The sequence below is a fragment of the Mastomys coucha genome, unplaced genomic scaffold, assembly GCF_008632895.1.
Source record: "Mastomys coucha isolate ucsf_1 unplaced genomic scaffold, UCSF_Mcou_1 pScaffold14, whole genome shotgun sequence".
Lineage (NCBI taxonomy): Eukaryota > Metazoa > Chordata > Mammalia > Rodentia > Muridae > Mastomys > Mastomys coucha.
Window position 1 is genome coordinate 81,788,336 of NW_022196896.1, and position 15,217 is coordinate 81,803,552.

General features: G+C 39.7%; 1 protein-coding gene and 1 long non-coding RNA gene across 3 annotated transcripts in view; both read left to right on the forward strand.

The window, feature by feature from the left end:
* The window catches only part of Plcl1 (phospholipase C like 1 (inactive)), a 315,943-nt gene that overhangs the window by 17,715 nt on the left and 283,011 nt on the right, over positions 1–15,217 (forward strand). The window lies entirely within an intron of this gene.
* Positions 952–15,217, forward strand: part of LOC116088440 — an 18,569-nt gene continuing 4,303 nt past the window's right edge. The window contains exons 1-2 of the long non-coding RNA XR_004117887.1: positions 952–1,615; positions 5,924–5,982. This is a non-coding gene — a long non-coding RNA (uncharacterized LOC116088440). The remainder of the gene's footprint in view (positions 1,616–5,923; positions 5,983–15,217) is intronic.

Here is a 15,217-nt window from a genome sequence, read left to right on the forward strand (position 1 = left end):
TCAGGTAGAACTATGTCCAATTTCCGGAGGAACCGCCAAACTGATTTCCAGAGTGGTTGTACCAGCTTTTGACACCATCGTTTCCCATGTTCTAGTCACCACTTAAGCACTTTGCATGCGTAACTTATATATTTCTTACTGTTCTTTACTCAACTTCATAGGTCCACTTCATTGATTATCAGACAGCTTAAGGAATATTTCCAGATTCAGGCCACAATTTAGAGGCTTGTCCTGACTTGTCTGTTCCACATTTTTAGACCGTAACACTGATTGCTACACTAGAGCTGCTGTGGTCCACCATATGTTCAGCATCCCCTCTTCTTTTTTGGAGATTCAGTATTAGGAGAATTTTTCTTCTGGGGAAAAGTTACTGTTCCATTGACAGATGTTTCACAGACGTGCATTTTGTATTCAAGAAACAATGACTGAATTTGAGAAGATTTGATAAATTGACCAAAGGCATGCTTGATCTGGCAGTTGGATTTGATTTACTATCTTAGCCCATTGTGCTATATTATCAATGTATTTTTTTTTAATTTTTAAGTTTATATTTATTTATTTATTTATTTTACTTATTCACTTTACATCACTGCCTCTCTCGTGGTCACCCCTCATATTCCTTTCCCCATCCTTCCTTCCCCTTTGGGCAGGTAGGGGCTCCCCTGGGTATTCTCCCCACCATTGCACATCAAGTCTCTATAAGGCTAGGCACATCCTCCCCCACTGAAGCCAAGCAAGGCAGCCCAACTAGAAGAACATATCCCACAGGTAGGCGACAGCTTTTGGGATAGTCCCCTTTCCCCGACACTCCAGTTGTTTGGGACCTACCTGAAGACCAAGCTGCTCATCTGCCACATATGGCTGGGGAGGCCTAGGTCCAGCCCATGTTTGTTCTTTGATTGGTGGTTCAGTCTCTAAGAGCTCCCAAGGGTCCAGGTTAGTTGACTGTTGGTTTTTCTATAGAGTTCCTATCCCCTTAGGGGCTGCAATCCTTCCTCTTGTTTTAGTAAAAGAGTCCCAAAGCTCTATCCACTGTGTGGCTGTGGGTGTTTGCATCTGTTTCAGTTAGCTGCTGGGTGAAGCCTCTCCCAGCCATGCTAGACTCCTGTCTGCAGGCATAACAGAGTAACATTAATAGTGTCATGGATTAATGCTTGGCCACGGGATGGGACTCAAATTGGGCCAGTTATTGGTTGGCTGTTCCCTCGGTCTCTACTCCATCTCCTGTCCCTGCTTTTCTTGCAGACAGGATAAACTTTGGGTCAGAAGTTTTGTGGGTGGGTTGGTGTTCCTATCGCTCCACTGGGCTTTCTGCCTGGCTACAGGAGATGGCCTCTTCAGGTTCCATATCCCCAGTGCTGTAAGTCACAGCTAAAGATAGCACCATTGATTCTTAGGAAGTAATTTTTAAAATAAATAGTTGAAAAAAGAAAGATTCTCTTAACAATGTAAGAGATTCCAAGATTCTAAGAACAATGTAAAATACATTAGGGATAACTAGAAGTTCCAAGAATTAGATGTTAGGTTCAAGAGGTGACACACACTGCCATCAAAGGCCACAGCTGGGCAACAGGACTGCATTCTGACTTCCCCCAGCTGTGTGATGCTTACTAAGGTGTTTATTACCTATTACTTTCAGCTTTGTCTCTGTAGTAGAACCTCTTTCCAGGACTGTTGAGGGTATTAAGTAAGAACTCCAGATAGCAGGCTTTGCTAGGTGGCTACAATTTAGTCAATAAATACTAAGGATGAATAGTCAGGGCTTTTTAGACATAGAAGGAGTCAAGAAACAAAAAAATAATAACTCGGGATTTTGATTGAGGGCTTTGAAAGAAGAATAACTTTGAGACCTGGAGCAACACATGTTTGGCCTGGTAGATCATATATAACCTGACAGGGTTTTGTGGTTACTTTTCTGGTGTGACACAGGAACCTCATTTTATGCTTACAGATTTTGGGATTGTAGTATTAGTCACATTGATGTTTCTGTGATCATCATTGCAGCACTGTAAAAAAAATGCAGTCATAGAAAGCTTTTCTTTTCCTTTTTAAAATGTTCTGTATGCCAACTAGCTCCTTCTGGAGAAATAGTTGTATGGTTTTACTAAAGTTTGTTCAGGTTAGTTCAAAAGTATTTTCAATTTTCTTAAATCCTAGAGTGAAAGAATGTGTTATTGGTCAAGTAAATTTATTATCGATTGTGGATAATATGGTAGTAAACATAAGCGACCCCCCAAATTCTACTAAAGAATTCCTACAGATGATAAACAACTTCAGCAAAGTGGCTTGATATAAAATTAACTTAAACAAATCAGTAGCCTTCCGCTACTCAAAGGAAAAATGGGCTGGGAAAGAAATTAGTCTTTCACACCCTTCACAATAGTCACAAATAATATAAAATATCTTGGTGTGATCCTAACCAAACAAGTGAAATATCTGTATGGAAGAACTTCAAGTCTTTGAAGAAAGATATTGAAGAAGACCTCAGAAGATGGAAAGATCTCCCATGCTCATGGATTGGCAGGATTAACATAGTAAAAATGGCCATCTTACCAGAAGCAATCTACAGATTCAGTGCAATCCCTATCAAAATTCCAACTCAATTCTTCACAGAGATAGAAAGAGCAATTTGCAAATTTATCTGGAACAACAAAAACCCCAGAAAATAGTGAAAACTATTCTCAACAATAATAGAACTTCTGGGGGAATTACCATCCCTGACCTCAAGCTGTACTACAGAGCAATAGTAATATAAACCACATGGTATTGGTACAGAGACAGACAGGTGAATCAATGGAATAGAACTGAAGACCTAGAAATAAACCCACACACCTATGGTCATTTGATCTTTGATAAAGAAGCCAAAGCCATCCAGTGGAAAAAAGACAGCATTTTCAAAAAATGGTGCTGGTTCAACTGGAGGTCGGCATGTAGAAGGATGCAAATTGATCCATTCTTATCTCACTGTACAAAACTTAAGTCCAAGTGGATCAAGGACCTGCACATAAAGCCAGATACACTGAATCTAATAGAAGAGAAAGTGGGAAAGAACCTTGAACACATTAGCACAGGGGAAAACTTCTTGAACAAAACACCAATGGCTCAGGCTCTAAGATTAACAATTGACAAATGAGACTTCATAAAATTGCAAAGCTTCTGTAAGGCAAAGAACATTGTCAATAGGACAAAACTGCAACCTACAGATGAGGTAAAGATATAACCCTATATCCAATAGAGGGGTAATGTCCAAAATATACAAAGAACTCAAGAAGGTAGATTCCAGAGAACCAAAAAACCCAATTAAAAAAGTAGCATACAGAGCTAAACAAAGAATTCTCAACCAAGGAATCTCAAATGGCCAATAAGCACCTAAAGAAATGTTCAAAATTTTTAGTCATCTGGGAAATGCAAATCAAAACTACCCTGAGATTCCACCTCACACCAGTCAGAATGGTTAAGATAAAAAACCTCAGGCGACTGCAGATGCAGGCGAGCATGTGTAGAAGGATGAACACTCCTCCATTGCTGGTGGGATTGCAAACTGCTGCCACCACTCTGGAAAACAATCTGGCGGGGTTCCTCAGAATATTGGAAATAGTTCTACCTGAGGACCCAGCTATACCACTACTGGGCATATACCCAAAAGATTTTCAAACATATAACAAGGACACATGCTCTACTATGGTTATAGCAACCATATTTATAATAGCCAGAATCTGGAAACAACCCAAATGTCCCTCAGTGGAAGAATAGATACAGAAAATGTGGTTCATTTACACAATGGAGTACTACTCAGCTATTAAAAACAATGACTTCATGAAATTTGCAGGCAAATGTATGGAACTAGAAAATATCATTCTGAGTGAGGTAACCAGACACAAATTAACACACATGGTATGTACCCACTGATAAGTAGATATTAGGCAAAAAGCTTGGAATACCCATGATACAACTCACAGACCATATGTAGCTCAAGAAGAAGGAAGACCAAAGTGTGGATGCTTCAGTCCTTCTTAGAAGGGGGAACAAAATAATCATGGGAGGTAGAAGGAGGGAGGAACCTGGGAGGGAGAGAGGAGGGGGAGGAAAAATGAGTAGCAGGATCAGGTATGGGAAGGGACAGGAGAGAAGTATAGAGAGTCAGGAAATTGAATAGAAATATGTAGCAGTGGGGGATGGGGAACTGGGGATAGCCACTAGAAAGTTCCAGATGCCAGGGAAGCAAGAGGTTCCCAGGACCCAATGACGATGACATTAGCTGAATTACCCAACAAATGACAGATAGAACCTGTAGAGACCACCTCCAGTAGATAAGCATGGTCCCCAGTTGAGGGTTGGGGCCACCCACCCATCTCAAAAATTTTAACCCAGAATTGTTCCTGTTCAAAGGAAATGCAAGGGAAAAAATGGAACAGAGACTCAAGGAAAGGCCATCCACAGACCACTCCACCTTGCGATCCATCCCATCCGCAGACACCAAAACCTGATACTATGGCTGATGCCAAGAAGGGCTGGTTGACAGGAGCTGTTCCCTGAGAAGCTCTGCCAGCACCTGACTAATACAGATGCAGATACTCACAGTCAACCATCAGACTGAGCCAGGGGACCCCAATGAAAAAGTTAGGGGCAGGACTGAAGGAGCTGAAAGGGCTGAAGGGGATTGGAACCCCATAGGTAGAACAACAATGTCAACTAACTGGACCACCCAGAGCTCCCAGGGACTAAACTACCAACCACAAAGTACACATGGAGGCATCCATGGCTCCAGGTACTATATAGCAGAGGATGGCCTTGTGTGGTATCAATGGGAAGGGAGGAACTTCACCCTGTGAAGGCTTGATGCCCCAGTATAGGGGGATGCTAGAGCTGTGAGGCCAGAGTGGGTAGGTGGAGGGGCTGTAGAGGCAGTTAGCGGAGGGGAAACAGGGAAAGGGGAGAACATTTGAAATGTAAATGGATAAAATAACCAATTAAAAAAAGAAAAGGGAAGCCAGGCAGTGGTGGCTCACGCTTTTAATCCCAGCACTTGGGAAGCAGAGGCAGGCTGATTTCTGAGTTCGAGGCCAGCCTGGTCTACAGAGTGAGTTCGAGGACAGCCAAAGCTACAAAGAGAAACCCTGTCTCAAAAAAAATCAAAAAAAAAAAAGGGAGAAAACATAAATAAATAAAAAAAACTTATTATCTGTCCACTAATTTGGCAATGGAGCTTTAAATGCTTGACAAAATTCTGGGTTCAGCCTTGATTAATCTTGTTTAAAATTTCACTTTAATGAGCAGTATACAATACAACGCTTTTCTTGCTTCCCGTTGATTGGAACTTTGGAAAAGCACTTTCTATCTTGTAATGGAATAGTCTCCTTATTAATTTAGCTGAGCTGATCATACCTTAGAATTCAACTACATCTTTGAATTTTGATTTTTAAACAAACAAACAAACAAGAGGCTTCTGGTTGCTAATGACTTCAGACTCCCTTTTCTCCTCCCAGTTTATGCTCATTTTAGTAAAGTGTGCCTATTTACAAAATGTGAGTGAAAGCCAGAATATTATCGAACAATGTCTGGCTTAGGCTTTTAGGTGTTTGCTGCTAGGGACTGAGCCCAGTGCACGCTCAGCAACTGCTTCTCCTCTGAGCTACCCCCTTTCTCTCAGCTTACTTGAGATTCTGTTTTCCTGAACAGTTTGGAAACCCTATAAACGCCAGAACTTTTTCAAACTGTTTGGTTTTGTGGCCTTCCAAGGACAAGGTGCAATGCCTTGTAAAGATGGTGGCCTTAAATAAATAATGAGCAAGTTTAAAATAAATTTTTAAAGATAAGGATTGATGCACAAAATTGGCAGCTATTACTTTAGTGTGAATTATAACGTGGCTAAGGCAAATGCTGTCTGTTTTCTTTTCTTATTTTTTTCTCTCTTCTTCTGAAGCCCATGGAGCTTCTCTCTGGCCTGTTGCCACCCACCAAGTTCCTGTGGACGAGGGAGAGGTAAGCCAGTAGGTGGAAAAGTATCCAGACACATGAAAGGTTTTTGTTGCTTTCTTTTAAACTATTGGATCTTAAGGCAGCTTCCAGTTTTCTGGAGGAAAGAATCTGGAAAGAACTGCAATTTTGGCTAAAGTTCTCATGCAAACCATTCATAGCTTTATTCAGCACTGTTGTAATAAGAACTAGAGACAGCCACTGTATTGCAGCTGAATGATATAGGGGCCAATTCTAGCACCCAGCAGTAAATTTAGCCTCTTGGGACTATGGTTCCTAGAAGTTTTCAGGCTGTAAACCTTTCATAGAACACATAACATCCTCTTAGCCCATCACTTATAACTGTGATTTTCACAAGAGCATAATAAATTAGAAATTATTCGGTAGACATCAGGGAATTTCTGTGTCCTCTGTTTTTAATTCCTTTTCAGTTTCACTTAATCAGTTCTATGAAGGAAGGGACCAGGGACTGTTCATGCATCTTCTATAGCTCTTTTAAGTGTTAGATTAAAAACTTAACTTACACCTACCAATTGAATGGAGAGAAATCATTTTCTTGCACCTCCCTAAAGGACCCTTCTCCCTGTCAACACAATCTATTACTGTTAGTTAGGTTCACAGTACTCAGTGTGAATGTAATCTTTGAGTGGGTGAATCTTTGGGGGAGGTAAAAGGATACAGATTTGAAAATCTGATTTGAGAGTTTTCAGTCTCATGTTTGCTTCTTATTATTTGTGCTTTGTTTTCTTTCCTGTCATTCAGTTTCTACATTGGTAAGATGGGGATTTCTATTGATTGATTGATTGGGATAGGATCTTGCTGGATAACTAGGCTGGTCTCAGACTCAGCTTACTGACTATTGAGATTGCAGGTCTGTGCTACCATGTTGGGTCCTAAGTTGGGTATTTCAAAAACAAATGTATTTATTGAATATTCTGCTGGCTGGTATGTAAGTGTACTTTGTGTGTGCCTGGTCCCCGCAGAGGCCAGAAGAGAGTGTCTGCTTCCCTAGGATTAGAGTTACAGATGGTTATGAGCTGCCATGTTGGTGCTGGGAACCAAACCTAGGTCCTCTGATAGATACCCATGTAGCCAGTGCTCTTAACTGCCGAGTGTCTTTTCAGCCCTAAGATGAGAATCTAATTTCTGTTCTGCAAGTTTGCTATAAAGTTTGTTGATAAGAAATTGTGCACAGAGGCCAGGGATACAGTTTGGTTGGTAAAGTGCTTGCCCTGGGTTTGAAGCACTGCATTAACAGGATGTGGTAGGCTACACATGTAATCTTAACACTCAGGAGATGGAGGCTAGCGAATCGGGAGTTCAAGGTTATGCTTGGGTACATGGATAGTTTGAAGCCAGTATGGACCTCTCTCTAAAAAAAAAAAAAAAAAAAAAAAAAAAAGAAGAAACAACCAAACAAAACCAAAAAATAACATTCCCCCTGCCCAAGTTATGTATGTATGTATGTATGTACGTACGTATGCATGTATGTGTGTATGTATGTACATTCCTATATAGGTATGTATATATGTATATTCATATGTATGTATGTATGTATGTATGTGTGTATGTGTATGTCTTCCACTTTAAAAAGAAAGGATTTTGCAGTCAATTCAGCTACTGTACCAATAAAGTTGCCCACTGGCTAGAAATAAACAATCTACAACTATATGAAAATTTTTACAACTGTGTTTACATATATTTCCTGGAAACCTGAGCCAGTATTTCCTCCTTGGATTCTAATCACATGGCCTCCTCACTTTTTCGTTGCTATTTTTCTCTGTCTTCTGAGAGAGGATCTTGTTATTTAGATCAGGATTACCTCCAACCTAAGATTGCCCTGCCTCTACCTCCTAGAATAATGCATATTTGCCCCCATGCACAGAAACCACTATCTTTTAACTACCTATGACATATATTTAGTCAAATTACTCTTCAGTGCTCTTAAGATGCCTGGCCTGTGATAATTTAGGCCAGTATAGATGAATATGCAAACCTGCCCTGCTCCCTATTCCATCACTATGGTATCATAGGTCATAATATAAAAGGGGATTTCTTAATTGTGTAAGACTATACAACTCGTCCACATATTGAAAACTGAGTTTATACATTTAATGTAGATGGCAGGATGAAGAAATGTGTAGGTCTTGTCTCCTGTTCTGCAGTGTTGTATGTTAAATCTTTAAATAGATGCTCTATATTGTTTTTGGAGCCAAGGTCATTAAAATTTGGCTCTACTGACATTTTGACAGTGCTAATCATTTTTTTTTTTGCATGCTGTGGTACATTTGGCAAAGTGACTGACTTATTCAGTGATGCTCATAATATTTGTGACAGGATTGTTTTGCAGAATTAGGGAATCAAAGGTAAAACTGACACAGTCTGCATCAAATGTAAAGTGTGCAGTCACAGATAGAAAACAGATGCTGTCACAGAAGTGGACCTCTGACACCGAGGTATATGCTTAAAAATTCTTACCGGCTGCATGAATATACTCTGCTCGGTGTAACTGTTTGCTGGGCATTTCCACGTTCTTATGTGTTCCTTCATCCTGTGCTTTTTATGATTCATTTTTAAATGTATATACATGTGTGTGTGTGTGTCTGTGTAAGTGGTTGCCACATGTGTGCAAGTGCCCTCTGAAGCCAGGAGAGGGTGTTGGATCCCCTGCAGCTTGAGCGACAGACAGGCTCTTATGAGCTGCTCCACATGGATACTGGGAACTCTTAACTGGAGCCATATCTCCAGCCCTGCTTTGTGTTTTCATCTCATCGATAGCAGTGCCATCCCTGCAGTTGGCATTGTGGCAGCCTGCAGCTCATCTTCTGCAATCATCTCTCTTGCCTTATCACACCCAGGCTGCTGCTCAGTTCTGTCTCCATTGATAGTTTTCATTTGTACTTTGGTTCTGGTTATAAGATGCGTGGCTTCTATCACAAGAGTGTCTTCTTAACTGGCCATTTTGTTTCCAGCCACCTATTTTTTTCCCTAATACATTCCCTAGAATGGGAGCTGTTGTTCCAAAAATGGCAAACCTTATCACACCAGTATATGCTTTAAATCTCTTTGATGATGTCTTAAGGCTCCAGGAATGAAGTGCAGATTCCTCTCAGTGGCTCACAGAGCACAGCCTAATGTGGGCAATGCTTATCTTTCTGGCTTAACACCTACCACCCCCCACATTCCACTTTATCCAACTACCTTATGTTCAACATGTGTCAACTATTTCAACTTTGCCCAGTGTCCTTTCTTAGAAGGTCACAGCTGGAGGAAATGTTTTCAGGAGTGTTAAACAAGGATATTGAAAGGAAGGACACCCAGAGTTCACACGAGGATACAGTCTAACTGAGGTGATGGCAACTAAATAGTTTATCATTATAATTAAAAAAATCATTGGATCCATTGAGCTTAGGAAAAATTGTATTGGCTTTTGAAAAATAATTTATCCCTTAAGAAGGGACTCTGTTGAACTGTACGGCTTTTGTTTGTTTGTTTGTTTCCTGAGATTACTATCTGGTTTAGAAAAATCACCGGACAGTCACTCTTCAATTTTGACATTGTTTTCCAAGTTACCAATGGTGGTGTACTGTTGTTAAGTACTTAGGTGGCTACAGAATTTCCTTAAATGTGACTTTTAGTCAGTGGAATATGGTGACTCACAGGGGCTGTTTTCTGTTTTAGCTTTCTGATCTTTATGTAGACAAATCTCTACGTTTTTATTATCCTAGGCTAACAAATGTGTTATTTGTAAAGTGGAGCATAAAATTTAACTTTGCTAACTTTTGTGTCTGGCATGACAGCCCTTCATAACTTGGGACTGAGTCATGTAGGCTGTGCTTAGAGATGGATAGAGAAAAATCTGTCATGCTGGTTTCAGCAATGCTGTAATAAGTGTGGTTGGAAAAATCTATTCTAATTTGGAAGTAAATAGATCTTTGGAAAACAGTCAGTATTTCAGTGATGTTCATATTAATGGTGCTTTGTTTAGTGAAACAGCTTGCAGGAGATTCACTGGTTCATCCGATGACTTGCCTCATGGCTTTGTAAACACTATGTGGATGCCTTCCCTTATGCTGAAGTGTCTTACTGATCAAAATTACCTTTGAATTCAAACTAAAACTTAGTTACAATAAAAGAGAAAAACTTAAAATATTTTGTTTATGCCCTTTATATTTTTAAACTGAGCATTAAAATGTCAAGTTTCAAGTTTTCTTTTTTCTTTTCGGTTTCAATACATATCTTTGATTAAATAAAATTTTATTTAACAGAGGCTTCAAAATTCCTAGTGCTTGGATGATTATACTTTAAAAATCAAGTACAGACTGAAAATATTCATTCATGCTGATTTAGAAGTTTAAAGATTTATTTTTATGTGTGTGCTTGCCTGAGTTTATTTTTACCACATGCATGCAGTACCCGTGGAAGCCAGAAGAGGGCATTGGAATCCCTGTAACTGGAATTTGGAGGTGGTTGTGAGCCACTATGTGGGTGCTGGTTCTCCAACCCAGGTCTTCTGCAAGAGCAATAAGTGCTCTTAATTATGGGTGACCATTCTGGTCCCTAAGGTGGAAGTTTAGATCAAATCTTGTTAAAATGCACAGAACTGCCATGTCCTGGAACTTTATAAAAAAATCCACATTGTGATGTTAAATGCATATGTATGGACAGAAAGTGAATTTGCTATGAGCAGTTTCATAAGTATATGCGTAACCTCATCATTAAGTATTCTAACCATCACCAATTGTGTAAAAGCAGCTACTGAAAACTTTCACGTCCCTTTAAGAAACGTCAAGAACAGATGGGAACACAGAGTCTTTGACTATCCTGAAACAATTCAACAAACAGTTAGAAATTCTATAAAATCTATTTCCATTCTTCATAAGGGCTGCTAGCTGATTGTGTAATGACATTGCCACGTAGCACAAAGCCTGATTTCTGATGCCGTTGTCATGGTGTGCTTACTTAGTAGAAGAGGGAAAAATAGCTAGTATTAGGAGAAGTGCTATAGTTGGGGTGCCAGATGAAGTATAGGGTGCAGAGTGAAACATTTCATTTAAACAACACATAGCGGTTTAGTATATGCCTTGTGCAACTACTATTCACTGTTTAAGTAAAATTTAAATGTAACCAGTTATCCTAAACTGGTGAGTGTGCTGGCCCCCTTTCCCGGTTTCCCCCTTCCCGTAAACCACCTATCCCACCCCCTCCCCCTATGAGGGTGTTCCTCCACCCACCTACCCATTTCTGCCTCCCTGCCCTCGATTCCCCTACACTAGGGCATTATTGGGCCTTCATAGGACCAGTGATCTCTCCTCCCATTGATGCCTGACAAGGCCATCTTCTGCTCCATGTGCAGCTGGAGCCATGTGTACTCCTTGGTTGGTGGCTTAGGAATAGCTTTTATGTGATGTATCAGAAACTTTCTTTAAAGTTCCCCAGGAATCAAACAGAGTCTTACGCACCCAGCTGATGAGTCATTTCTGAAACTGACATTTGAGTCTAGTCAGCCTCAAGAGCTCTGCTTTGAAGTTGGAAGTGTCACAATTGCTGATTTCAAGTTCTGCTCCGAGCCAAAGCAGCAAACCATCCTGTGACTGGCACAGAGATGGAGACCAGGGCAATAGAAGACTCAGAGGCAAACCTTTGCAGCCTCCGCCTCTGGACTGCCAACAAAGTTCCCCAAACATGGTGCTGGGTAGATTGGATATCCATATGTAGAAAAAGGTAAAACCAGATCTATAATTCCCACTCTGCATAAAAATCAATAATATAAAAGGGATTGCTCCCTTAATGTAAAACCTGAAAATTTAGAATGGCTTGAGGAAAATGGAGGAAAAACACTTCAAGATGTAGGCACAGGCACAGTTTCTGAATACCCTGACTGTTTAGGAAATGGTAATACATTTATAAACAGGATTACATGAAATTGGAAAAGCTTCTGTACAGCAAATGAAACAATTGCCAGAGTGAAGAAATAGCCTACAGAATGGGAGAAAACACTTTGGCAGCTTTTTAATCAATTGGAGGTTAAAATCCAGAATATATAAAAAATTAAAAAATAAAAAGCCACCTAAAAACTCAGTCAATAAATGGGCAAATAGATCAAACAGTTGCCAAAAGAAGAATTACAAATTACTCATAAGTACAAAAAAAAAAAAAAAAAGACGTTCAACATCTTTAATGGAAAGGACATGAAGATTCATCTTGCTCTATTCAGAATGGTGGTTACCAACGATACAACAAAGGCTTGGCAGGATGTACAGAGAGAGCATGGCAAGGGAACCTGTGTTCACTGCTGGTGGTGATGTAAGTTAGTTCAGCTCCCATGGAATCAGAAAGGTGATTCCACAAAAACCCAAAAATGGATCTGCCATATGATTCAGCTATACCACTCCTGTACATACACTGAAAGGAATCTATGTTCGCATACTACAGAGACACCAGCATATCCTCTTCACGGTTATGCAGCCAACCTAGGTGCCCTGCCCATCAACAGATGACGAATAAAGACTGTATACACACACACACACACACACACACACACATGCACACACATACACACATGCACACACATGCACATACACACATATACACACACATGCACACACACACACATGCACACACATACACACACATATGCACACACACACATATACATGCACACCCACATGCACACATACACACAGAGGAGAAAGAAGGGAGAGAGAGAGAGAGGGAACAAGGGAGAGAGAGAGAGGGAGAGAGAAAGAGAGAGAGGAATGTTATTTGGCAACATTATTTGGCATGAAATTATATAACTTTCAGGAAAATGATAAAATTGGAGACTGGTTAACGTGAGTTAAGTGAAATAAACCACAAACAGAAAGACAGATACCATCATGTCTTCTCATCTGAGATCTGGATTAAAGAATGCGTACGTGAAAGCAGAAGGTGATGGTTTGAGAAGAGGCAGGAGGGAAGAAGGAGCTAGATAAGAGAAGGTAATGAACATGTGTGAATATGATCCAAGTCCATTGGAAACAAGTAGATAACATAAAGACATCTGAAAAATAAGAACAGTGCTCTCAAATGGTTCCTCATGTACTGGGGTTTGTATTGTAAAAGTACAATCAATTCTATGTCATCCAATATTCTTTATTATACTGGAGTTTTACATTCTAAAATCTTCAAATACATTTAAATTTTGCATTAAATAATTCATTAAGTAAACAATTGATTTTCTTTCTTTTTTATAGTCTGTTATTCTCTTTTTGGTTTTGTTCTTCCTCCTCTCCCATTGTCCTTCCCAGTTCTACTGTCCTCCCTTGACAGATCTCTTCTCCTCTCATGTGTCAGGTGTTCTGGTCCTCCCTCCCCACCCCGTTCAGATCTCATCCTCTGCTCTTATGGTCACATTTCTACACTTGCCACCACTTCACACTGAATATCCATCCACACATATGAAAGAAAACATATGGTATTTGTCTCTCTGAGCTCTGCTAATTTTGTTTAACGTAATGAAGTTTGTTTTAGGTATCCCAAACCAGTCTCAAACTCACTAAGGTGACTTGACCTGCTGACTTCCCTTCCTCCACCTCCTGAGATCAGTCACCCAGCACCAGTCACCCAGCACCAGTCACCCAGCACCAGTCACCCAGCACCAGTCACCCAGCACCATACCTAGCAACTTTGATTTCTTTATGGCTGGAGAGTTTCCTTTTGTTTTTGATATCAGTCTCCACTGTATAATGCTGGCTACCCTGGGTCTCTTTGTATACCAGGCTGGCCTCAAACTCACAGAGTTCTAAGTGCTTGGGATTAAAGGAGGGTGCTGCCAGGTCTGGCCCTAACTTGAGAAATTTTGAATCACATGTAGGTTTTTTGATGTTCTATTTAAAGTGTCATTCATTAGTTTTGCTAGAAGTTTTTGTTTGCTGCGTATTCTGACAGTGGCTTTAATTTTCTTGTTAGGGATGAATCAGCTTATAATGAGGAGGAGCTGTATTTTTCAGTCTGCTTGATTTGTGGATTGAGTAGCGTCTGTCCCACCTCCGGTTGATGTTAATCATCCAGGACTCTGTGTGGCATGGACTATAGTTTTTTTCCAGGAGTACAGTGGTTCCCATTAATTAAATAAATGATAGCTGTGTCTTTAATGATCATGTAGTTTTTATATGTGAAATATTGAAGTAATTCCAGTTACCATGATAATTATTCTTATCTTTTACATTACACATTTTTGTTTCAAAATGTTTATTAGTGGGCTGGCAAGTTGGCTCAGTAGGTAAAGATTCTTTTCAATCCTAATGACATGAGTTTAATCAGTTTCCAGGACCCATGTGGTGAAGGAGAGAATCAGCCCTTACCAGTGTTCCTGTGATCCTCACACTTATGCTGTGGCACACACATGCTTCACTGCCCAGTAAATAAATAAATGTAATAAAAGTTCATTATTTTAATATAATAATAATACAAAGCAAAAAGATTTGAATAAGAAATCAATCAAGTTTTCTTAAAAAAATACTCACTATGATAATCATGTAATTGAAATAAAGATATTTTTAAATACTTCTGTATTCTCTAGTAAATTTACAAAATTTGTAAAAGTTCAACTAAATGTGTAGCATTGAAGGCCATTTATTAAGTTACAATAAAATACAATAGCAAAATTTGCTAGCTTTCATTTCTAAGTCTACCTCAGCCATTCCTACCAGCCAAGCCCAGAACCTGTGTCCGTGTGAGCCGACTCTGCATTTGTTCCTCACCAGCACCTACTTTCCCCTCACCTGGGAACAGCTGCTCTGCTTTCTCTCTTCATGAATCTGGAAAGTTCATTTAGAATTATGTTAAAATGGATATCCACTATTGTTAGAGGTACCACAATAAAATGGGAAAATTTAGAACTGGAGCCCAACCATTTTCTTGATTTCTAGTTTGAGTTGCTTGATTTCCCTGGGTCTCTTTCCTCACCTCTAAGAGGGAACTAGTAATTCATTCTCCTGCTGGGAGAATTTCCTGAGATGAGGTCTAGAAGACATCAAGAGCACGATAGGCATTTAATAAGAGACATTATTGTGGCTACAGTCAAAATATTAATCTTTTTTCCCTTAATTAAACAAATCTTTAGTAGTCTGACAAAGACCAATTAATTCACTGTGAATTCCTGAGAAAGATTGCAGTGTGTTGCTTTGTAATGTAGAAGTCATAAATGCTTAAACCAAATCTTCAAGTTTAGTTATGTCTATAGAAACATAATATATGT